Below are 27,164 nucleotides of genomic sequence, written 5' to 3'. Positions count from 1 at the left end.
AGGAAGAAAATTTAGAAACTTAGATCTTTTTATTTTTTTTTTTAAATTTGACAGGGAGTCTTGCTCTTTTGACAGGCTGGAGTGAGTGCAGCGGCGTGATCTCCGCTCACTGCAACTTCCACCTCCTGGGTTCAAGCGATTCTCCTGCCTCAGCCTCCCAAGTAGCTGGGACTACAGGCATGTGCCACCATGCCCAGCTAATTTTTGTATTTTTAGTAGAAGTGGGGTTTAGATCTTCCCTTGTTGTTTAATATGGCTCCAAGGAGTGGCTTATGAGCTTCAGCTTATTGCTTCTGATTAAGATTTCATTTATCTTTTACTGTTCATCAGAATAGACAATCCTTGCATTCTTTTCTATCCTAGCCTATCTTTAAAATGAACTCAGCTCTTTGGAAGATAATAAGCAGCTTATTGGCAGCAACAAAAGGGGGAATATATCAGAAGAGAAAAATAGCAACAACCTTAGGTGTTCTCAAATATTTTTAAAGTATCAGTTATAAATAACATGAGAGCTACAGATACTAGTTAATGGTGAGAAACTGGATGTTTTCCATCTAAGATCAAGATAAGATGAGGATGTCCCCTTTACCACACCTATTCAATACTGTCATGGAAGTGGTAGCTAATGCAATAAAACAAGAAAAAGAAAGAAAGAAATATAATAGTCTTTGTTCACAAAGAGCATGATAAAATCCCAATTAATCAACAACGACAACAAAATATACTGGAATTAATAAGGATGCAGGATACTAGGTTAATATACAAAGGTTAATTGTTTTTCTACCTACCAGCAATAAACATAACAATGCCATTTGCAATAACACCCAAAAATGGAATATTTGGGCATAAATCTAACAAAATATGTACATAATTTGTATGCTAAAAGCTATTAATATGAAACTCTGTGGAAAATCAAAGCAGCTCTATTTGAATGGAGTGATATTCCATGTTCATGGATTAGAAAACTCGGTGTTGTAAAGATGTTTCTTCTTCCCAGTTTGATCTATAGATTCAACATAAATCTCAAATCTATAGATTTCAACAAAATCTCAAAAAGTTATCTTTTCAGTATTGACAAATTCATTCTAAAATTTATATAGAAAGGCCAAGAACCTAGAATATCCAATATAATATTGAAGAAGAAGAAAAAGTTGGAGAAATTCTATCCAATTCCAAAACTTACTATAATTTCAGAGTAATCAACACAGATGTGATACTGGTAAAAGACCAGACACTTAGATAAATGGAAGAGAATAGAAATATAGTCACACAAATATAGTAAACCAATCCTTTACAAAAGAGTAAAGGCCACTAAATAGAGAAATAATAGTCCTTTCAGCAAAGGTGTGGGAACAATTGAAACCAACATGCAAAATTTAACCTAGACACAAACCTTATATCTTTCACAAAAATTAACTCAAAATGGATCATAGACTTAAATGTAAAATACAAAATATTAAACTTCTTGAAGAAAATATAGGAAAAAAATACGTGACCTATGGTTTGACATTAAATTTTTGACACACACTAAAAGCATGATACATGAAAAATAATTTAATGTTAGATTTAATTAAAACTAAAAATTATGTTTTTAGAAAGGCACTGCTAAAAGAATAAAAAGACAGACATACAAAAAATTTGAAACAGAATATTTGGAAAACAGAAAATATACATTCAATAAAAGATTTATGTTCCAAACATAGAAAGAGCTCTTGGAGCTCAACTATAAGAAAACAAAAGACACCAGGCATGGTTACTAATATCTACAATCCTAGTGCTTTGGGAGGCCAGAGTGGGAGGATTACTTGAGACCAGGAGTTTGAGATTACCCTGGGCAATATAGTGAGAAAGAAGAAGAAGAGGAAGAAGAGGAAGAAGAAGAATAAGAAGAGGAAGAAGAAGAGGAAGAAGAAGAGGAAGAGGGAGAGGAGAGGAGGAGGAGGAGGAGGAGGAGGAGGAGGAGGAGACATGTGTATACATATGTATACACCATGGCATGTGTATGCCTATGTAACAAACCTGCACATTCTGCACATGTATTCCAGAACTTAAAGTATAATAAATTAAAAATTTTTTTTATTTATAGAGGAGGAGTAGGAGGAGGGAAGGATAAGAAGAAGGAGAAGAAAAGAAAAAGAAGAGGACCCAATACAAAATAGACAAAGGATAAAACATATGACCAGACAACTCACCAAAGAAGATACAGAGATGACAAATTAGAATATAAAAAGATGACAAGATCATATATCATTAGGGAATTGTAAATTAAAACAAGGAAATACTGCTAAACACCTCTTAGAATTGCTAAAAAAAAAAAAAAAAAATTCCTCACAAACCCAGTTCTGGTGAGAATGAGGAGAAGCAAAGAGCAACTGAAATCTTACTTATTTCCTCTTGAGAGTGCAAAATGCCACAGTCACTTTAGAAGAGTCTGGCAGTTTTTTATAAAGCTAAAAATAGTCTTACCTTACCATTATACAGCATTGTGCCATAGGTATTATCTCAACTAACTTGAAAATTTAATGTCCATTCCAAAAACTGCATGTTAAGTTTATAGCAGCTTTAGTCATCATTAAAAAATAAGAATTAATGAAGATGGACTTTAATAAGCAAATGAATAAGCAAACCTTGGTACATTCATATAATAGAATATTAATCAGTGATAAAAAGAAATGAGCCATCAAGCTATGGAAAGATAGAAACTTAAATGCAGATTGTTAAATGAAAAAGCTGTTCTGAAAAGTCTATATATTGTATAATTTTAATTGTATGATATTCTAAAAGGGACATACAGACAGTAGAATGATTAGTAATTGCCAGGGGTTTGGTAATAGGTGGAGAGAGTTGAATAGTTGAAGCACAGGGGATTGTTTTTAGGGTAGTGAAACTATTCTGTATGACACTTTAATGATACTTTATGCACACGTGAAAACCCATAAAACTTTACAGTATGAGGAGAGAACCTTAATGTTTGAAAATTTAAGAAAAATTAGGAGGTCAGTGGAGCTCAGGATGGAATGCACCATGACAAAATAATCTAACTGTGTCATAGGTGCATGAAACAACCTCATTGAAAGGGGTTGAGGAAAAAGGTGCTGACCTAAATAACTTTAGAATGAGTAGAGTTCGTAAGAATAAAAAGGCAAAAGAAACTGCACATAAGCATTGTATTTCAGTTGATAAAGTTGTTTCCCATGGAGGTATGAGTTAACAATCTTAATATTGTTTTACATATAGTTGAACTAAGCAATTAAGTAAATGGATGGCAAATGGTAGGAGCCAGTCTTCTCACTGTTAAAGTAAGAATAACAAACAAGTAAGGGGAAAAGTCTATAATAATCCATATAGTAATGGATTAGAATTGGAGACATCAGTATGAACTCACATTTAACTTAATATAGATAAAAATAGTTACGTCTAGAAATTTTTATAGATGTGCATATGTACACTGGGTAATATAAACACTTACATTTTCTTGATCTTCCATTAGAGAGAGCCTAAAAAAAAATGGCTGGGCCTCTTGACTTACACCTGTAATCCCACCAGTTTGGAAGGCCAAGGCAGGAGGATTGCTTGAGCCCAGGCATTTGAAACCAGCCTGGGTAACATAGAGAGACCCTGTAGCAACAAAAAATAAAAGTAAATTAGCCAGGCATGGTGGCATGCACCTGTGGTCCCAGCTACTCAGGAGGCTGAGGTGGGAGGATCATTGAGCCTGGGAGATTGAGGCTGCAGTGAGCTGTGATCCCATCACTGCACTTCAGCCTGGATTGCAGAGCAAGACCTGGTCTCAAAAAAGAAAAAAAGAAAAAAAATGATAGGCATTTGTCAAAGAACACAGGAACAAATTGAAAGACCTCCCAATGGCCAAAGCTGTAACAATTTGAGCAACAAAAAGAGGTAGTATTGTATTATAACCTAAAATATAAAATAAATATCTGTGGACCCATATTTATGTAAATAAATAATTGCATATCTCTTGTGCAGCAGAACTCCAAATAATTTATTTAGATACATTGCCTTCAAGGAGGTAGAACATAATTCCCCACTAATTAAAGAGTAGGCTATGCATAATGGCTTCATTCCAAAGAGTACCATATGTAAAGAGAAAAAAAGAGTAACTTTATAGTGAAAAATTCAGACAAGCACAACTTGATCAGCCAGTGATCAAGGTCAATATCATCAGTGATAAGTCGTTTTGATAGTATGTTCTCTTAATATGATGCAGGAAAGATGACACTTTACCCTTTGATGTTTCCACCTAAGCTCACAACCTCAGTTTAATCAAGAGAAACACACCAGGCAAATTCCATAGAGATTTGTAGAGAGATGTTCTACCAAATACCTGTCTAGTACTCCTCAAAACTGCCAAGGTTATCAACAACCAAGAAAGTCTGTGCAAATGTCACAGCCAAGAGGAGCCTAAAGAGACAGGACAACTACATGTAATGTGGTATCCTGGGTGGGATTCTGGAACAACAACAACAACAAAACATTAGGTAAAACTAAAAAATGTTGAATAAATTGTGGAATTTACTTACGAAAAAGGCATCAATTGTAATAAAACTATCATAGTAATGTAAAATATGGAAAACAGGAGAAACCCGGTGTGGCAGCTGTAAGAGCTCTCTGTATTATCTTTGCAACTGTTCTAAAAATAAAGTTTATTTAAAAAATAATGTGGAACTTGGAACCAACCCAAATGCCCATCAATGATAGACTGGATAAAGAAAATGTGACACAGATACACCATGGAATAAAATGCAGCCACATAAAAGGATGAGTTTATGTCCTTCACAGGGACATGGACGAAGCTGGAAACCATCATTCTCAGCAAATTAACACAGGAACAGAAAACCAAACACCGCATGTTCTCACTCATAAGTGGGAGTTGAGCAATGAGAACCCATGGACACAGGGAGGGGAACATCACACACCGGGGCCTGTTGGGGGGTGGGGGGTTAGGGGAGGGATAGCATTAGGAGAAGTATCTAATGTAGATGACAAGTTGATGGGTGCAGGAAACCACCATGGCACATATATACCTATGTAACAAACCTGCATATTCTATACATATATCCTAGAACTTAAAGTATAATAAAATAATGTGGAAGAATGAGAAGTGTTATAGAATAAATATGCTTAACCATAAGTTAATAATTATTGAAGCTGCATATAAATACACGGGTCCACTATAATATTCTGTTTACTCATATGCATATTTAACATTTTTATAATAAGATTTTAAAAAGTAAATCAGCAATTTAAAAACTCACCAGAAGAAAAGTTATTCATAATATTTATTCTACTTTCATTGAAAATAGATCCTACTTTCTTCCCATATTTATGAGAACCTCATTAATCACTGGCAATTCGTTAGACCTGGAATAGAACTTTAACTGCAGTGATTATATAATTTATTGTCCAGAATGGGACACTTTGGAGACTGAAAGGAATGCTGTTACATAATTACATTGGGACAACAATAGTCAGCTAGGAGTAATCTGGGTAAAATCAGGTTATCCTATTTTTTATTCTTTTTTTTTTTTTTTTTGACCTAACATGTCCTCTGTGTACTGCTTCCTTCCTCCATCTCCATCTAGGAAAAGACAATGTTTACATAGATGACAACAGTGAATATGGTGTTTCTAGAGCCCTGAACTAAGATTAAAGCTAGACTGCTGCCGACTGTTTTCTTTTATCACCAAGAAAGACTTGGAAGTTTAACACAGAAATTAAAGGTGACAGCCTCAGTATGCGGTGGTAAAAAAAGAAGAGAGAACTCATTAAGACATGCTTCTCCCACCCTCAAACCCTAACACAAAGCAATTCTAGCAACAAATAAGCAGCCAGAAGTCAGTGGAGGTTACGGGTCTGGGTCTGTGCTAAGTGGGTGAAGGGAGAATGTGGACAAAGGGTAACCTACTGTGGTGGTGTAATGGCAAAAAGGGCTTCACAGCCCTTTGGGATAGCAATTCCATGAAATGAAAGCTAAGTTGGCTTGGTATGTGTTATCATTTTAACAGAAGTTTAATATTGGAAATTGTTTCGATCTGAACTACTACAGATCTGAACTACAGAAATGGCCACATTTCTGTACATGTCTGTAAGCATCTTCAGAACAGTACTGTGTCCTATGGAGCTTCATTTTTTTAACCACCTTTCACAATGCCCTCAACATTGTAAAGCTCATTGATGTTCATGCAGATGAATAGTTACATGTACATTTCAAAACCTAGAAAAACCCACTATGGAAGATTTTGTCACTGATTTGCAAAAAATGTCCTGCACTAAAATGTACAGTTTGTAAGGTCTCAGTTTGTTGGCTCAGACCACCTGTATCTGCCTTGCGTGTACAGTGGAATCCTCAGTCTTACCCCACCTAAAATATTCTATTGTGTTTCTCACTAATCCAGCAATGTCCTTTTATTGATGAAACTGTCAGAAAAGAGAAAAATCCGAGGGTGAAAAGATAAAGGAAAAGAGAAAATAAGAATAGAAAATGGCTGACAGATGAGAAGAAATGGCTTGAAATACCTGTTGGAAATTTCTATCTGATGACACAAACACTCCATTACCACAGCTTCATAAATTCACATCATAATCTCTCTCTCTTCAGTTTTCCTCTTTCCCTGTTGCTTTATAATACATAAAATAGTCTAGAGAGAACTACAGAAAACAAAAATTAAAATGCAAACTTATTCCCAACAAGCTTTCTTTTTCTTGTAGATGTATGCATCACTTTTTAAAATATTTCCCATGGTTTTACTTCATTCATATTAGAACCTAAGCTCTGCAAGAAGACAGTAACTTTTTATTATTTTACTATCATAGACATCAATTAAATATCAGCACATAAGGCTAATGACATTTAATTATCTAAGTTTTTTTTGAGAAAGTCTCTATTTACCAAGATTTTCAGTGACCTTCTGTGTCAACCTCTGGGCTCTTCTTCATCATTGATACTTGCCTTTCTGAGATATTCAATATCGTTAAACACCCTTTCCTTCAGGTAGAAGGCTGTTCCATTTTACCATTCTTCCTGCTTGTTCTTCACCTTTTAATTTTTGTCTTTAAAAGAAAAGATTATGTTCTTTCTCTTTCATAAAAATGTGTTCCAACCATACTGAATTACTTCCTGTGCTTTGTGCCCACTGTGCTACCTCATGCCTTCCTGCCTCTCCCTTTGCTTCTCCTGACACCTGAAACACCTGCCAACCCCTCTTTTCCAAGTAAATGTTCCTCTATGACTCAGCTGAGATCTGGATTTTGGATGTATTTCCTAATCTTTCCAGGCTAAGACAAGGAAGTTGTTTTGCTCTGTACTCGTCCAATATGCTCTTAAGTCACTTATTTCATTGTATCAAAAGGATTAATTTTCTTAACTATCTCATTAGATTGTGAGCAGTTTGAGGTCAGGAATTGTGTCTTATTAATCTGAAATGTGTCTAACACATAGAAGGCATAATAATAAACACATCATTAGTGCTAAGTCAGTAAAGATGTGTGCATTATTGTCTAACCATAAAAAATCAGAATTCATTATTGTCTACTATAGAAATCTGTTCACCTTGTGTGAGCATCGTTTTATTTTCACTGTTATATTTAGGCTTTTGCTGAAACATGCTCCCAGCCACAAGAAGTCATTCCTCTACCACTTCAGAAGTTGTGGCAGCTATTATATATTTTCAGCCTTGAAAATAGTAAGCTCTATATTTGGATTTGTTGGAAGGAATTAAAGTCTGTGCCTTTGGACAAAATAAGCATTTCATTCATTACCCATCATTCCAGAGATAACCCCTGGGTGCTTTCACTTCTATCAGCCTGGTCAGGCTGACATCTGTTGCTTTGTCTCCCAAGGCTTCTCTTGAAACTGTGTTAAATTGGATTGAAATATTTCAATTACTTTTCTATATGTAAATTCCATCCACTATGATGAATTAATTATAACATGAAATCCATGAAATTGTACTATTTTGATCTGAGTTCCTTACTGATTATTATGTGTCCTAATTATCTTTAATATTATGTGTCCTAATTAAGGCTTTTTTCAGGAGGGTTTTGTAACATTGTTGGAACTGTAGGTGAGACCATCAGGGAGTCTAAACTCACGGAATTCGTTCTTATCATTTAGTTATTTGCTCTTTCTGAGACCTTCAAGAGAATAAAACACTTGTCCTCTCTAGCAGTGTGCTATTCCAAGCAGGGATATAAAAGTTTTTATGTGTTGCATTGTGTCTCCTCAAAAATCATCATTGAAGTCCTAACCCTCAGTACTTTAGAATATGACCTCATTTAATGATAAGGTCTTGACAGAGGTTAACAAGTTAAAATGAGGTCACTCGGTGGGCCCTGATCCAATTTGACCGATGTCCTTGTGAAAAAGAGAAACTTGGAGAAAGATAGACACACAGGGAGATGGCCATGTGAAGATGAAGTCAGTGATCAATGTGATGCATGTATAAGCAAAGGAATGCCAAAGAAAATCGCCCTCTGGTGAAGTCAACTTCTGGGGGACAAGGCATAGAACAGATTTTTCCTCACAGTCCTTGGAAGGAGTTAACCCTTCTCTCACCTTAATCTTGGACTTCTAGCCTCCAGAACTGTGAAATAATAAATTTCTGTTGCTTAAGCCACTCAGTTTGTAGCACTTTGTTATGCAGTCTTAGGAAACTCTTCCAGACCCCTGCTTAAGTACTGTCCCCACAGAACTTTGTGTGATAAGCTATGGCCAGGTGTGCTCATGAAGACACTGGGTAGACATGCATGAGTTCCTAGTCACTACAGAGTAGATGCAGACAAAGAAGTATTGAAAATTGGAATGTAAAGAGGGTGGGGGAAACAGAGAGAGAGAAAGGGCATAAGTGCTGTCGCAGTAGGGATTTCCACCAAGTGCTGGTGCAGGAAGAATGTCATGGCTCAAAACCCATACAGAAGGCCTAGGTGATGTTAGTGATTTTGTTTATGAGTAACAGGTCTGTTTATTCATTCAGTATTTATTTATTGAGTGCCTAAAATGTGTCAAGCACTGTTACAGACACTGGGTACTTAGCAATTAAAAAAAAAAGCATAGAAAAATTCCTGTCTTCAAGGAGTTTACATTCTGGGAAAGAAATAGACAATAACTGAATACATAAGCAAAATGTGTTACATATCACATGGAGAAAGCTAAAGCAGGAAAGAGAGCAGGGAGGATAGTGTGTGCATCTGGAGTTGTTTCATTTTGGTCAGTGGTCATAGAAGACTACAGATACAAGATGCTATTTTAAGAAAGACCTGATATAGGCAAGGAAGGAAGACATGCAGAGTCCAAGGGAAAGTATACTAGGCAGAAACAACATCAAGGAAAGGGGCTCTGAAGTAAGAGCAGGACTGACGTGTCTAAAGAACAGAACAGAAAGAAAGCCAGTGCAGCTGGAACAGAGTGAGCATGGGGAGGGGTCCTAAGGGATGAGGCCACAGGGGAAAGTCTTGTGGGGCATGCTAGTGCTTTTGATTTTTAGCCAGTATGAACTGGAAAGCCACTGCATTTTGTAAGCGCATTAGAGACCACCTGACTAGCAAGATTGCTCAGATTGCTTTGCTGAGAGGGGACTGAAGGCAGCAGGGGTAATGGCAGAAGACTGATTAGGAGGGAGAAAATGGTAGCTTTGACAAGGAAGGCGATGGTGAGATTGGTAGACGGAGCTGATTCTGAATTTAAATTTAAAGTGGAACCAACATGATATTCTGACAGAGAGGACACAAAGATGGGTCCAAGGTCTTTTTGTTTCTTGGCCTGAGGAAACTGGAAAGCTTGTATTATCATTTTCAGGTATAAGAAAGACAGTAAGAGTAGTATGTTTTGGAAAGAAGATCAGGGGCTGAATTTGGATGTAGAATTATCTTTCCCTGTCTGAATCCATTCCGTTCATAGATCTGTGTGACCGAAGTTTAAATAGTAAGAGTTGGGATAAATAGAAAAATCTGTAGTAAGATCCCACTGTCTTAGATATTTAAGTAGAGAAGCTGAATAGTTAGCTGAATAGTGGTACATATGATTCTGGACTCTACGAGGAGAGGTCTGGACTAGTGATAGAAATTTGCAAAGTATACAAATCTAAGTAGTATTTATAACTGTGAGAGCAGATAAGATCAATAAGTGAGTGAGTATAGACTTGAAAGAAAAAATATCCAAGCACCAAGTCCTGAAGCTCTCCAAAAATATAAGGATGGGAAGATGAGGTAGAAGCTGAAGAGAAACAAAGTGAGTAGCCAATAAGGTAGAAAACCAGGAGAGTGTGATTTCTGAAGCCAAGTAAGTAAGAAAGAAAAGCTCAAATGTGCCAAATAATGCTTACATGGCTGATAAAAGGAAATCTCATTTGACAACACATAGAATATGCGTCAGCTGTGAAGGAGAAAGCTGTGAAGTATATTGAAAGTTGGATTAAATCAGGAATGTGGTTGTTTTCTGGGACAAAGCAAGAGAGAGACAAAGGAATTGACAGTGCATAGAAAAGAATGATTACAACTGATCATGAAAAACCAACCCGAGAAGGAGGAAAGCAAGGGTATGAAAGGGGAGAGAGAGAGTGAAAAGGTGGGAGGATCAGTGGATTGTAGATCCCTATGTGGATAAGGTATTTCTGAAATTCCATCATGTCAGGGAGCAAACTAGAAAAATCATAACAAGTCTAAGGAATAACCATAAAGTAAGCAGCTCAGGGAATGGAAGAAAAGATCACTAGAGAGAGGAATTCAAGGAATTGAGAGACTATGGTATTAGAAGAAATAGCTGCATGGACATTAAAATCACCAAGAATTAAAACAGCATGATCTTGGAGAGAGTGACAGTGATTCTTTAAGAAACAAGGGGAAGTTCTTGAAAGGTTGATCACTGAGGGCAACAAGGAGGGTAGTGGGGCTCATGAAGATGAAATGAGATGCAAAGCTGGGGGTCGAGGTGTGCATGGAGAAGAGTCTGAATTGTTTGCAATAGGAATGGGAGGCAATGAGTACTGTTAACTTACCTCTAGGCCCAGCAATAAAGGGCTTGAGGAAGAGAACAAGCCCTCGCTTGAGGGGATCACAGGGGAAGTGTTGTCTTCAAGGGAGGCCCAGTTTTCATTTAGAGCCAGATAGTGAAGTGAGCAGTTGAAGGATTTGGGAGTATAGGATATTTTACTGATGAATTTATCCCTTTAAATTCCAGAGAATATAATAGAAGGGTTTCAGGAATCGGGAAGGGAATATACAAAAATTATGGAAATTAGACAGTGAAGGCTGGCCTGGGACACCCGGGCTTCTGTGACTGACAAAAACATAAATAAAGAATATGATAAAATAAGTCCTGATGGTTCCAAGGCATATCAAAGTGGAACATCTATTAGTGTTGTTTGGGGGAAGGTTGGAAGTCTTGCCAGGAGTTCCGGGGTTCTTGCGAGACTCCTGCTGATTAATGCATATAGGAAGGGAGACGTGCCCTCTCCTTCTGATTATGCAAGTTCCTGATGCTTCTCTGGCAGATCATTAGACTTTGCTTTAATATCTGTCAATAGATGGAAGCTTGTAGATCAGAAGGACCTGCAAATGTACAAGGTTCTTATTTGACCTTTACAAATGGAGGCCAGCATGCTAGTGCAGGTTGTTTCTAGGCAGTGATATGACCTGCCTAGAAACAGTAGAAAGAACTGCCTTTCAGCTCTGGCAGATTTCACACCCACTTGGGCCACTGAACCAACTGAATATGTTTCTAAATGATACAGAAGCAACCCCATGGGTTTGGGTTTACTCAGGAGTATAATTGTCATATATATATGTATTTTTTGTGCTCAGTTAAGTTTGTGAGAAGAAGCCAATATGTTCTGTGAGGCTCATTTCCTTCCAATCTTCTAATCTAGTCCCACTTCTCTAGAACTAAGGCCCAGGATACTATGGTTATAACTTCATCTTTAATATGTAGTGTTCTCAGCTCTGCTGTGACAGAGACACACCCAAGTACCCTGACAATTCCCTCTGGCTCTTGTACCTAATACATACATTTAAGTCATGGCTCAAACATGACACAGAAAATCAAACAGCAGATACATAGGTATTTCAAAGCAGGGCATTTTCTAATTAATTACCTAAATCGAGTCCCAGTTGGAGTGCAAGTGGTAAAGAGACAGCATTTCTTTTATAGAGAGGGCTGTGCTGCTCACAGAAGACCCAATGAAAACTGCTAAAGTCACTGCATATTTTGTTCTTTTTCTTTTGGGAACACTGGTAAAATTTCAAGGCAATTCAAGAGGAAAAGGTATCAATTACTGTGTAAATACCATTGAGCACCTCAGGTTTTGCAGCATTTCGTATTATTTTTATTTGGGAGCAGCAAATTTATACAATTTCTGACTATTGCTTAACGATTACAAGACTCTATACTGTGCCAAAACATCATCTATCAATTCGCAAGCTGCCTAGTTAACTAGTGTGCCTCCTGCTGACATTGTAACTCCAGATTAATGTCAAACCCTTGCAATTTACAGAGTGTCTGCATATCCAAGTCAGAAAAGACACAGTTTTCAAAATCTAGAAAAGACATCCCCTCCACATTTGCTTGAAAAATATAGATTAAGATTTTTCCCTACAATGAGAATATAAGAGTTTGGGAACTCCCAAATTTCTCCCATTGTGGAATAGATTACATTTCTCTTTGGAACACTTGCTTTCAGGCCCATGTCCTAGGTGACCTCTCTTCCTAGGCCTGCTTATGCTACCCCTCACTGACAGCTGGGTTTTCCTTTTCTTAATTTGAGTTAGACTTATGATTAGGAATGGTCACCTGATTGAGCTATCTGGCTCTGCAGCTGAGCTCCAATGTTCATTCCTAAATGTCTTTCACTAGCAAACAGTCCTGAGACCTGAGGTATGTGGGGTGAATTTTGGTGGCCTTGTAGCTTTCAAGTAACAGTATTTCCAACTGCCATACTGAACCAGCCCAGTGTCCAGGATACTTCATTTTCAAATTCCCTAATGTGGTCAAATTGTGTAATTTCTGTAAATGTTTGTTTTTACGTCTGTAATATGGAGAGAACAATACTTACTTCATGGGGTTTCTGGAATGCTAACATTAGTCCACACAAAAAGAAAATCTTTATATTCTATTGATGCTTTAGATGCATGACATGCAATCACTTTTATGAACAAATTTTCCAGCATCACCTGCTGCTTTGTATGACTTTTGCATTGGACTGCCAACTGAAATAATGTTGCAATTGTCTCTTCACTGAATTTGACATCATGGTATTTAAAGACTAACTGAATTGCATTTGATATGACTACAACCCCTCAACCTTTAATGTTTATACAAATATACTAGGCATCTTGTTAAATGCAGGTTTGGATTCAGTAAAGTCCAAGGTGGGGCCCAAGATTCTACATTTCTTACAAGCTTTGAGATGATGGTGATGCTATGGATTACATTTTGACTATCAAGGCTTTAGATAACTGGTTCTCAACGTTGTCAAGTCATCTGGGGAGCTTTCAAAACTCTCAATATTCGGCTTAATGCCAAAGCAATTAAATCAAAGTCCTACCTTCCCTGCCTTCCTAACTTACTTCTTTTATTAATTCAGGAAATATATACCGAGTGTCTACTATCACTAAATGCTATATAAATAATAGTGACTAATACAAAAGATTGCTTTCACAAAAATAGAAAAGGAGTTTCAAGAAGAAAATTGAGTGTATATTCAGAAATATGCTAATATCCTAAAAGTTACCTTAGGTTGATAAGAATCCTGATACAGAGTGCTTACTTTATACCAGGCAATTGCAGGGGGCCAGTTTATTTCATTTTGAGAGACAATATTTCACCATTTTGAGATGAGGTTCAAAAAAAGTCGTTTGAAATTAAACATCTGGAAGGAGACAGATGTGGAGGTGAGAATTATGCCTCTGTTAGTTTACAGGCCCTTTTCTTTCTACCACATCTATTCTCAGGTGTTCCCATGCTACCTATATAAGGACTGTACATCTGTAGTATGGGCTCCAGTCATTGGATGCAATTAAATACAATTTAGAAGGGCATGTAATTTATATTTCACACACACACTTTCAAGAGCTATAAGCTATCACTGAATTTCAAAAGGGTCTGATTTATTTATAATTGATTATATTAGTGAGGGTAGGTTAACTGCTATTAAAATTATATCAAAAATATCACTAGTTTAGTGCACCGTAATTCACGCAACCATCTTAAGGTGATGTTCTTTGTCTTAGCAGCTATCCTTGTAGTAGTGACTAAGGTATGCAAGCTCCTGTGGCTGTGCCTTCCGCTAGGTCATTTGAGTTCTCTCTGAGGCAGATGGGCAAAGTGCATGGAGGATCTCACGTAGGAGGTTTTGTGGGAGATAACTGTGTGTCATGCATTACTTCCACCCACATCCCAATAGCTAAAATGCATGTTCATGGCTCTATCTAACTGCAAGGGAGCCTGGAAAATGTAGTCTACCTGGGTACTAAAAAGAAAAAGGGAAAAAAGATTTTTTTCAACTAAAATAAAATATAGAATGCAGATATAATTGTTTAGTTCACATGTGTGGAACAACACTTGCCATGACTTTTTCTTTCTTTTACTATTTCTGGTTCTTTTAAAAATTAATCATTAATATTTTCCAAATGAGATGCTACCACTTCATGTCATTGACAAGGGAAGGGTAAATGCACAGAGAGTAGGAGAAATGCACCTCTGAACACACCTGCTTTAATTGCCTTGTTTCTGAGACTCTAAGTTTAGTGAAACCACACCGTCCCCTCACTCTTAAGTAGAATTCTGTGCATGCCATTCTTTACCAGGGTAAGATATACCTTTATATTTCTTCATTCAATTCTCATCATTTTATGCTAGAAACACAGGAAGACTGAACTCAAATGTCAACATACCAGAAACAAGATATCATATTAACTTTGATTCAGGTGCTGTTAAAGAATACTACATTCTATGATGAGCATTTAAATTTTTTATGTAGGTATCTATTTTGGACACCTTTTTAATTGACTGTTCTTTGAGGGAATAAAATTTTAATATATAAGCTGTCAGTTATCTTGCAGCTTTTCAAATTCTTTAAATTTTTCCTACATTAGGAAAAAAGTCTTCAAAGCTTACTATGCCTTTAACACAACTTACCAATAACTACTGACTATTTAAGAGGGAAAAGGTACTGGACTGGGCTGTCTACAGATAGCAACAGCAGGAATAATGAGAGAAGAACAGTAGGCAAGATCAGAAGTGGGTTTAAGTTAGCCGGAAGCAAGTGAACCCAGTATAGACCTTCTGTTTAATAGTCCAAACTAGAACCACAAAGCCTTAAATCTGGAGGCTATGCTCTATTTACATGGGCCACTTATAAACCCCATGCCTTTTTGTGATCATTACATCTTGTTACAGGTTTGCTCAGGTTTTCTGAGGCAGTTCCTCAAAATCAGATAGCCTTTAGGATTTGGTAAAACCTCATGATGGTCATCCTGGAAAGTGGCACCACTTTGGAATATAGGCCATCTGGAGTGGTTTTTCCCAACCCTCTGAATAAGGCAGTCAATGTATGTGACAATTTGGTCAACACTCTGTCAGCAATAAATAGCTGCATCCATATGGTTTCTTATGCCCAGTTTACATTGTGCTTAAGCCAGGCTTTGAATCCCTTCCAATTCCAACCACATGAGAGAAAACGCATTAACAAACACATGAAAGAGACCTGTTTTCACTTTGTCCATTTTCATTAAGATTGGAAAACCCGTAATCTTCCCATTCAAGAGCTCATTTGGTAAATGAATGATGACTGTGGAGCATGTTGTTTGGACACATGTATAATTTTCCTTTTACTTGCTTGAATCTCTACACGCACTCCGTCTATTATTATTTTTAAGAGAAATTTAGAACAGGAAATACAGTCACAGTCATGCATATCACATAATGATGTTTTGGTCAACAACAAACCATGTATATGGTGGTTGCCCCATAATATTATTTCCAAGCTGAAAAATTTCAAATCCCTAGTGATGTCATAGCTATTATAATGTCATAGCATAATGCATTACTAACATATTTGTGGTGATGCTGGTGTGAAAAAATCTGTACCACTGGTTGTATGAAAGTATAGCATATACAATTATGTACAGCATGAAATACTTGATAATGACAATACTGATTTATTAATTTATTACTTTTTTATCATTTTATTTATTTAATATATATTTTTATTTATTTACATTTTTGAAGATGAGTTATTTCTCTGTCACCCTGGCAGGAGTGCAGTGGTATGATCATGGCTCACTGTAGCCTTGAATTCCTGGATTCAAATGATCCTCCTGCCTAAGCCTCCTGAGTAGTTGAGACTATAGGCACTTACTACCACGCATAGCTAATTTATTTATTTGTTTGTTTGTTTGTTTGTTTTGATAGAGACAGGCTCTCCCTATGTTGTCCAGGCTGGTCTTAAATATTTGGCCTCAAGCTATCCTCCTACATCAGCCTACCAAACTGCTGGGATTACAGGCAGGAGTCACTGTACCTAGCTTATCATTTTTTTTTTTTTAAGGATGTATTTCTTCTACTTAGAAAAAAAGAAAGTTAATTGTAAATAAGGCTTAGACAGATCCTTCAGGAGGTATTTCAGAAGAAGACATTGTTATTATAGAAGATGAAAGCTTCATGCCTATTATCGTCCCTGAAGACCTTTCAGTGGGACAAGATGTAGATGTGGGAGATAGTGATATTGGTGTTCCTGGCCATATGTAGGCCTAGGCTAATATGCATTCTCGTATCTTTGTTATTTTTTTTAAGTTTAAAAAGCAAAAAAAAAAAAAGCCTAAAAAAAGATATAAAAAATTTATATGCAGCTGTACAATGTGTTTGTGCCTTAAGCTAAGTGTTATTGCAAAAGAGACAAAAGGTTTAAAAAATTAAAATGTTTATAAAGTCAAAAAGTTATAGTAATATAAGGTTAATTCATTATTGAAGAAAGACTTTTTTTTAAAAAAAAGAATTAGTGTTAGCTAAATGTACAGTGTTTATGTCTACAGTAGTATACAATAATGTTCTAGGCTTTCACATTCACTCACCACTCACTTACTAAGACCCAGAGCAACTTCCAGTTTTGCAAGCTCCATTCACGGTAAATGCCCTATACAGGTATACTATTTTCAAAATCTCTTATATTATGTTTTTACTCTATCTTTTCTATGTTTAGATATGATTAGATACACAAATACTAACACTGGGTTACCATTACCTACAGCATTCAGTACAGTAATATGCTATACAGGTTTGTAGCTTAGAAGCAAGGGACTATATCATATAGCCTAGGTGTGTAATAGGCTATACCATTTAGGTTTGTGTAAGTACATTCTATGATGTGTGCACAATGATAAAGTATTCTAATGATACGTTTCTAAAAATATCCTATGGTTAGGTGATACATGACTATAACAGCTATTTTGAGAACTACCTTGTACATCTAGGCAGCTAGTGCTGTATGATGGACAAGAGCCTGTAATTATTGCCTTAGCAGACCTGGGTTGTGAGTCCAGTTCTGCCATCTAGGAGCTTTATTACTTAGGACTGGTGATTTAAGCTCTCTGTGAAGTGAAGGGATATGAGAAGACCTCCTTTGGAGTATGTGGAAAGGATTAAGTGTGATGGTGCATGTTGTTTTAGTCTATTTTTCTGCTGCTTTAACAGAATAACACAGACTGGGGGATTTACAAAGAAAAGAGGTTTATTTGCCTTATGGTTTTGGAGGCTGGGACATTCAAGAACATGTGTTGGCATCTTGAGAGAGTCAACCCATTCACTAATGGTGAAAGGGTGGAAGGCAAAAGAGAGCTTGCTTTTATAACAAAGCCACTCACACAGTAACTAACCTACTTCCTCGATAATGTGATTAATCCATCATGAAAGTAGAGCCTTCATGACCTAACCACTTTTTTAAGCCCCACCTCTTAATATTGTTAGAAGGATAATTGCATTTCAACATGAGTTTTAGAGAGGACATTCAAACCACAGCACATGGGAAGTACTCAGTCCAATGAATGGCTGCCGGCAGGTGTTCATCACAGCTATTATTAACATCACCATATGCCAGCACTTAACAAAAGAACTTGCCTTCATTCTCTACTGTCACACACAATAGAAAGTGAGTTTTTAAACACTATATTGTAGAGGAAGAAATTGAAACTCAGAGCTGAGCTACATAGGTATGATGCAGAAGAGCTACTTACTCAAGAAAAGTCATGCCATTTTCAAGCTACTTTATCCTAATGTAGGATGTGTTGCATGACAGCTCTAAAGATATGAAACATGGTTTTCCAAAATAACTACTGACCTAATATATAAGTTGAAAGTAACAAAGCAAAAATGAACGGACTTTTTTTTTTTTTTTTTTTTTTTTAGTAGTTAGCTATCTTGTTTGGAATGTCTGCCCTATCTCAAGTATGCAGAGGGAGAAGATACTGTTACTAAAAATGAAAAGATTTAGTGCTGTTCTCACCTTCTAATGACTTTCTTGTGATTAGTGGACATCAAATAATGAAGAAAATTTCAACACAAGTTGTGAAAATTCATTCATTTATTTACTTACACATTAACTTACTAAATTCATTAAGCATTTATTGAGCACTTACTTGTCAAAAAACATATTGAAAAAAATATGTTGATAAAAACCCTATAATTCTTATCTTGGAGGAGCCCACTATCTAGTTTAATAAAAAAGTTGTAAGAGCTATATGTGAATTTCCTTCTTATTTGTATTTTTAAATTTATGTTTATGAGACTGATGCTGGGAACATTTAATGTGATAAGGCAGTGCATATCAAAGTTATAGGCATGGGCTTGGGAGTTAATCAGACCCTGGTTTCAGTCCTTGATCAATCTCATACTAATAGTGTGACCAAAATATCGTTTTCTTATCTGTAAAATCAGAATTTTAATTCTTACATTAGAGGGTTTTTTTTTTTTTTTAAATTCTTTTTGGTTTTGGGTGCATATACAGGATATACAGGTTTGTTACATAGGTAAACGTGTGCCATGGTGGCTGCTGCACCTATCAACCCATCACCTAGGTATTAAGCCCAGCATGCATTAGCTATTTTTTCTAATGCTCTCCCTCTCTCCACCCTACCCCCCAACAGGCCCCAGTGTGTATTTTTCCCCTCCCTGTGTCCATGTGTTCTCATTGTTTAGCTCCCACTTATAAGTGAGAACATCTGGTGTTTGGTTTTCTGTTTCTGCATTGGTTTGCTGAGGATAAGGGCTTCCAGCTCCATCCACATCCTTACAAAAGACATGATCTTGATCCTTTTTATGGCTCCATAGTATTTCATGGTGTATATACACCACATTTTCTTTATCCAGTCTATCACTAATGGGCATTTGGGTTGATTCCATGTCTTTGCTATTGTGAACAGTGATGCAATTAAAATACACATGCATGTATCTTTGTAATAGAATGGTTTGTATTCCCTTTGGGTATATAACCAGTAATGGGATTGCTGGATCAAATGGTGTTTCTGGTTCCAGACCTTTGAGGAATCACCACACTGTCTTCCACAATGGTTGAACTAGTTTATACTCCCACCAACAGTGTAAAAGTGCTCCTATTTCTCCACAACCTTGCCCACATCTGTTATTTCTTGACTTTTTAATAATCGCCATTCAGACTGGCATAAGATGATATCTCATGGTTTTGATTTTCATTTCTCTAATGATCAGTGATGTTAAGCTTTTTTTATACATTTGTTGGTTGCATGAATGTCTTCTTTTGATAAGTGTCTGTTCATGTCCTTTGCCCACTTTTTAATGGGGTTGTTTGTTTTTTCATTGCAAATTTGTTTAAGTTCCTTGTAGATTATGGATTAATTATGGATAGATTGCAAAAATATTCTCCCATTCTGTAGGTTGCCTGTTCACTCTGATAATAGTTTCTTTTGCATTGCAGAAGCTCTGTAGTTCAATTAGATCCCATTTGTCAATTTTTGCATTTGTTGCAATTGCTTTTGGTGATTTCGTCATGAAGTCTTTGCCCATGCCTATGTCCTGAATGGTATTGCCTAAATTTTCTTCTATGGCTTTTATAGTTTTGGGTTTTACATTTAAGTCTTTAATCCATCTTGAGTTACTTTTTGTATATGGTGTATGGAAGGGGTTCAGTTTCAGTTTTCTGCATATGGCTAGCCATTTCTCCCAGCACCATTTATTAAATAAGGAATCATTTTCCCATTGCTTGTTTTTGTCAAATTTGTTAAAAATCAGATGGTTGTAGATGTGCAGTCTTATTTCTGAGTTCTCTATCCTGTTTTATTGTTGTATGTGTCTGTTTTTGTAACATACTATGCTGTTTTGGTTATTATAGCCTTGTAGTATAGTTTGAACTTGGGTAGTGTGATGCCTCCAGCTTTGTTCTTTTTGCTTAGGATTGTCTTGGATATTCAAGCTTTATTGGTTCCATATGAATTTTAAAATAGTTTCTTCTAATTCTGTGAAGAATTTCAATGGTAGTTTAATGGGAATAGCATTGAATCTATAAATTACTTTGAGCAGTGTGACCATTTTCATGATATTGATTCTTCCTACCTATGAGGATACAATGTTTTTCCATTTGTTTGTCTCCTCTGATTTCCTTGAGCAGTGGTTTGTAGGTCTCCTTAAAGAGGTCCTTTACTTCCCTTGTTGGCTGTCCAAGGTATTTTCTTTGTAGGAATAGTGAATGGGAGTTCATACATGATTTTCTTCTTTGCTTATCTGTTGTTGGTGTATAGGAATGCTTGTGACTTTTGCCTATTGATTTTGTATCCTAAGACTTTGCTGAAGTTGCTTATCAGCTTAAGAAACTCTTGGGCTGAGATGATAGGGTTTTCCAGATATAGGATCATGCCATTTGCAAAGACAATTTGACTTCCTCTCTTCCCATTTAATACCTTTTATTTCTTTTTCTTGCGTGATTGCCCCGGCCAGAACTTCCAATACTGTATTGACTAGGAGTGGTGAGAGAGGGCATCCTTGTCTTCTGCTGGTTTTCAAAAGAAATGCTTTCAGCTTTTGCCCATTCAGTATGATATTGGCTGTGGGTTTGTCATAAATGGCTCTTATTATCTTGATGTATGTTCCCTCAATACCTAGTTCATTGAGAGTTCTTAACATGAAGGGATGTTGACTTTTATTGAAGGCCTTTCTGCATCTACTGAAATAATCATGTGGCTTTTGTCTTTAGTTCTGATTATGTGATAAATTACATTTATTGATTTGCATATATTGAACAAGCCTTGCATTCCAGGGAAAAAGCCAACTTGATTGTGGTGGATAAGCTTTTTGCTGTGCTGCTGGATTCAGTTTGCCAGTATTTTATTGAGAATTTTTGCAACAATGTTCATCAGGGATATTGGTCTGAAGTTTTCTTTTTTGTTGTTGTGTCTCTGCCAGGTTTTGGTATCAGGATGATGCTGGCCTCATAAAATGAGTTAGGGAGGAGTCCTTTCTTTTCAATTTTTTGGAATAGTTTCAGAAGAAAGGATACCAGCTTCTCTTTGTACCTCTGGTAGAATTCAGCTGTAAATTCACCTGAATCTGGCCTTTTTTTGGTTGGTAGGCAATTTATTACTGCCTCAATTTCAGAACTTGTTATTGGTCTGTTCAGGGATTCAACTCCTTCCTGGTTCAGTCTTGGGAGGGTGTATGTGTCCAGGAATTTGTCTATTTCTTCCATATTTTCTAGTTTGTTTGCATAGAGTTGTTTATAGTATTCTCTGATGGTTGTTTGTATTTCTGTGGGGTCTGTGGTGATAACCTCTGTATGATTTTTTATTCTGTGTATTTGATTCTCCTCTCCTTTTATTAGTCAAGCTAGCAGTCTATTTTATTAATTTTTTCAAAAAAATAGCTCCTAAATTCATTGATTTTTTTGAAGGTTTTTCTGTGTCTCTGTCTCCTTCAGTTCCACTCTGAGCTTCCTTATGTCTTGTCTTCTGCTAGCTTTGGGGTTTCTTTGCTCTTGGTTCTCTAATTCCTTTAGTTGTGATGTTACAACATTGATTGAGATCTTTCTAGCTTTTCGATGTGGGCATTTAGTGCTATAAATTCCTCTGAACACTATTTTAGCTGCATCCCACAGACTGGTACATTGTCTCTTTGTTCTCATTAGTTTCAAAAAACTTTTTAATTTCTGCCTTAATTTCATTATTTACCCAGGAGTCATTCTGGAGCAAGTTGTTCAATTCTCATGGAGTTGTATGGTTTTGAGTGAGTTTTTAAATCTTGAGTTCTAATTTGATTGTGTTATGGTCTAAGAGATTTTTATTATGATTTCAGTTCTTTTCCATTTACTGAGGAGTGACTTATTTCCAACTAAGTTATCAGATTTAGAGTAAGTGCCATGTGGCACTGAGAAGAATGTTACATCCTGTTGTTTGGAGTGGAGAATTCTGTATATATCTACTAGGCCCACTTGATCCAGAGCTGAGTTCAAGTTCTGAATATCTTTGTTAATTTTCTGTCTCAATGATGTGTTTAATATTGACAGTTTGGTTTTAAAGTCTCCCTTCATTATTGTGTGAGAGTCTAAGTCTCTTTGTAGTTCTCTAAGAACTTGTTTTATGAATCTGGTTGCTCCTATATTGGGTGGATATATATTTAGGATAGTTAGCTCTTCTTGTTGAATTGACACCCTTAGCATTATGTAATGCCCTTCTTTGCCTTTTTTGATCTTTGTGGTTTAAAGTCTATTTTGTCAGAAACTAAGATTGGAACTTCTGCTTTTTTTCTGTTTTCCATTTGCTTGGTACATTTTTCTTTGTCCTTTTGAGTCTATGTGTGTCTTTACACATGAGATGGGTCTCTTGAATACAGCACAACAATGAATCTTGATTATCCAGTTTGCCATTCTGTGTCTTTTAATTGGGCATTTAGCCATTTACATTTAAGGTTGATATTGTTATGTGTGAATTTGATCCTGTCATCATGATGCTAGCTGGTTATTTTGCACACTAGTTGATGCACTTTCTTCATACTGTCATTGGTTTTTGTACTTTGGTGTGTTTTTGCAGTGGCTGGTACCAGTTTTTCCTTTCCATATTTCGTACTTCCTTCAGAAGCTCTTGTAATGCAGGCCTGGTGGTGATGAATTCCCTCAGCATTTGCTTGTTTGAAAAGGATTTTATTTCTTCTTTGCTTATGAAGCTTAGTTTGGCTAGATACGAAATTCTAGGTTGGAAATTCTTTAAGAATGTTGAATATTGCCCCCCCACTGCCCCCCAATCTCTTTTGGCTTGTAGGATTTATGCTGAGTGGTCTGCTGTTAATCTGGTGAGCTTCTCTTTATGGGTGACCTGATTTTTCTCTCTGGCTGCCCTAACATTTTTTCTTTCATTTTGACCTTGGAAAATCTGGTGATTATGTGCCTTGGGGTTGAGCTTCTCATGGAGTATCTTACTGTAGTTCTCTGCATTTCCTGAATTTGAATGTTAGTCTGTCTTTTTTAGTAGGGGAAGTTCTCCTGGATGATATCCCGAGGTATGTTTTCCAACTTGGTTCTATTCTCCCTGTCTTTTTGAAGTACCCCAATCAGTTATAGGTTCTGTCTTTATGCATCATCCCATAGTTCTCAGAGGTTTTGTTCATTCCTTTTCATTCTTTTTCCTCTAATCTTGTCTGCCTGCCTCATTTCAGCAAGATAGTCTTCAAGTTCTGATATCCTTTCTTCCACTTGGTCGATTTGGCTATTGATACTTGTGTTTGCATTGTGAAGTTCTCATGTTATGTTTTTCAGCTCTATCAGGTCATTTTAGTATCCCTCAAAACTTGTTATTCCAGTTAACAGCTCCTGTAATGTTTTATCATGGTTCTTAGTTTCTTTGCGTAGGTTAGAACATATTCCTTTAGCTCGGTGAAGTTCTTTATTAACCATCTTCTGAAGCCTACTTCTGTCAATTCACCCATCTCAGCCTCAGCCCAGTTCTGTGTCCTGGCTGGAGAGGTTTTTCAATCCTTTTCAGGAAAAGAGGCATTCTGGCTTTTTGAGTTTTCAGCATTTTTGTGTTGATTCTTTCTCATATTCACGAGTTTGTCTACCTTTGATCTTTGATGCTGCTGACCTTCTGGTGGGGTTTTTGTGGGGTCTTTTTTGTTGATGTTGTTGTTGCTCTCTGTTTGTTTTTCTTAGCAGTGAGGCCCGTCTTCCATAGGTCTGCTGCAGTTTGCTGGGGAGACCTTATTTGCCTGGGTCCCTCCTACACCTGGAATTATCACCAGTGGAGGCTGCAGAACAGCAAAGATGGCAGCCTGGTCCTTTCTCTGAGATCTCTGTGCTAGAGGGGCACCAACCTAATGCTGGCCAGAATACTCCTGTTTGAGGTGTCTGGAGACTCCTGGTAGGAGGTCTCACCCAGTCAGGAAGAACAGGATCAGGGACCTGCTTAAATAAGCAGCCTGGCTGCCCCTTTGCAGAGCAGATGTTTTGTGCAGGGGGTAATCCCCCTTGTCTGGGCTTCCCTGACTCTCCAGAGCTGGCAGGCATAAAAGACTAAGACCACTGATTCATGATACCGTGGCCGCCTTTCCTCCTAGGAGCTCCTCTGAGAGAAATCAGAGTTCTCTCCATAAACCCCTGGCTGGCGATGCTGAGAATCCTGCAGGGAGGCCCTGCCCAGTGAGAAGAAATGGGTCAGGGCCCCACTTAAAGAAGTCTTGCCATGAACTCTCACAGCCGCTAGGCTGCGCTGTGGGGAATTCCTCCCAGACCAAACCACCCAGTCTTGCAGACTTTGGCAGCAGGAGAATATGACTGACTGGAGCCGCAGTGATGGCAGCCACTCCTGCTTGTCCCTGAATCCAGTCTTCTTAGGCAATCTCCAGCCTGCTGCATTGGCCGACAGGAATTCCAGGTCAGTAGGTTTAGCTTGTGGGATTCTGTGGGAGTGGGGCCTGCTGAGCAAGTCGGCTTGGCTCCCTGGCTTTAGCCCCATCCCATGGGAGTGGATGGATCTCCTGCCTCACCAGAGTTCCTGGAGCCAGAGTATGCAAAAACTCCTGTGTTTCAGTACCTGCTTGAGTGGCCACCCACCCGAACAGGCACCAAGAGTCTGCAGAGCTGTGTGCTTGGGACCCAAGCCCTGGTGGCATGAGCTCACAGGGGGACCTCCTTATTCAGGGGTTACAGAGATTCATGGGAAAAGCATGGTTTTCGGGGGGTGGGGAGTAGCACAATCCCTAACCACCCTGGGGAGGCAGCTCCTTTTGCCCCGTGCAGCTTCCAGGTGGGCCCTCGCTCCAGCCTGCTTTTCCTCACTCTCCGTGGGTGCACGCCAATCACCCAGTCAGTCCCAGTGAGAGAACCTGGGTGCCTCAATTAAAGATGCAGAATTCACTGACTGTTTTCATTCTTCTCAGTGGGAGCCGCAGACTGGAACTGTTTCTGTTTGGCCATCTTGGCTGTTCCTTTGTGAATTTCCTTCTTTTTAAGGCAATGGCAATTTGAGAATCTTTGTCTTCTTGCAGAAACATGTGTTCTGTATTATAAAAACATGACCCTTCAAAGTGAATATCTTCCTTAAAGTTTGGTAAGAATTTATGAATTCATTAACTGTCTCTGTCAGAGTATGATTCAGATAATTATCTTGTATTTCCTTTCTCTAAAGATATTTAATTTAATTAAATTGAATGTAGAATTATCTTTTCATACATTGAGTAACTAGGTGGAAGTTTTAAGGAGTAACTGACCAATGGGTGTTATTTATTCTTGATTATTTTGATTAAGAACATGGGCCTTGTGGTTCAGCAATTTGGAATTAAAACCTGCTTCTGCCTTTATTAGCTGTGTAATTTTGAGAAAATTACTTGAAATATAAAAATAGTTAATATTGCCTATTTTTCTGGTGTTATGAAGATTAAGTTGTAAGCACTGAATAATGTTAGATATTATTAGTTATTATTGTTATGTTAGCCAAATCACTTAGTACAAAAAAGTAAAAATGTCCAGGGGAACTCAAGAAAACAAAGCAACCTCAAGTGGTCCATATACTTTTTGGAAAAGCATTAACTGTAGAATTCCATTAAAGAATAACTATTTAATGTTGATTACATAAAACCAAATGTAACCCCAAATGTACTTTATTGTATGATTGCTATCAAAAATAATCAAGTATTGAATAATTTTGCTGATAACTCTTTATGAAATTTATTCCAACTTAGCTCAACAATAATTTATTCATCCTCTAGTCTACATAAGAAATTATATTATAGGTTGAAGCGTAGATAAACACAAATAAGCCCTGATCTGCCCTCTCAAACTGTTTAGAGTTCAGGAAGAAGAGGAAAAATGGATTTCTGCAAGTTGCTTCACTAGAGAAAATAATAATAATATGTCACAAAACAGAGAATGGAAAGAAGCTAAGGAGATTTAAAGACAGGAGAGAGAGAGATACATCTTGGAATTAGATCCTCAGTGGTTGGTTATTATGTTCCTGAGGCAGTTTGCACTGGTTGGAAGGGTTTTGAATGTGTAATGAGTATTGCTGTCTTGATTCTAGCCTTGGTCCCACCAAAAGAGAGCTTTGCAGCCCAAAGCAAATTTGCTTACCCTCTAGGAATTCACTTCCTCACTTACAGAACAGGCTACTTCCCAGGATAGGTATAATGACAAAATTAAAAAAAAATTAATGTGAAAATGCTTTAAAATATGTCACAGAATTAAACAAAAGAGGGATGCAGTTTTATCACTTTTAAGAAACAAACGATTTTTTCTTTAATTTGGGAATTTAAATTTTATTTATTACATGTTTCATTATTAAAAATGAACATTTTATTATAGGTCTTTGAAGACAGGCATATAAATTATTATAAAATATCCTAACATTGCCATATAGTGCTTTTTTTTAATACTTTAAGTTTTAGGGTACACATGCACAACGTGCAGGTTTGTTACATATGTATACATGTGCCATGTTGGTGTGCTGCACCCATTAACTTGTCATTTAACATTAGGTATATCTCCTAATGCTATCCCTCCCCCCTCCCCCCACCCCACAACAGGCCCTGGTGTGTGATGTTCCCCTTACTGTGTCCATGTGTTCTCATTGTTCAATTCCCACCTATGAGTGAGAATATGCGGTGTTTGGTTTTTTGTCCTTGCGATAGTTTGCTGAGAAAGATGGTTTCC

At 37.2% G+C, this 27,164-nt stretch overlaps 1 long non-coding RNA gene across 3 annotated transcripts in view; it reads left to right on the top strand.

Moving 5' to 3' along the window:
* The window catches only part of LOC112133518 (uncharacterized), a 173,792-nt gene that overhangs the window by 4,102 nt on the left and 142,526 nt on the right, over nucleotides 1-27,164 (top strand). Inside the window, exon 1 of one of the 3 annotated variants that reach the window (XR_002915166.3) lies at nucleotides 24,602-24,891. The exons of the other annotated variants lie outside the window; for them this stretch is intronic. This is a non-coding gene — a long non-coding RNA (uncharacterized LOC112133518). Of the gene's footprint in view, nucleotides 1-24,601; nucleotides 24,892-27,164 lie in introns of those variants that run through there. 3 annotated transcript variants of the gene reach the window in all.

Source organism: Pongo abelii, chromosome 4 (assembly GCF_028885655.2).
Source record: "Pongo abelii isolate AG06213 chromosome 4, NHGRI_mPonAbe1-v2.0_pri, whole genome shotgun sequence".
Classification (NCBI taxonomy): Eukaryota; Metazoa; Chordata; class Mammalia; order Primates; family Hominidae; genus Pongo; species Pongo abelii.
The sequence above is the reverse complement of the archived record's forward strand: the minus strand, read 5'-3'. Positions and strand labels throughout refer to the sequence as shown.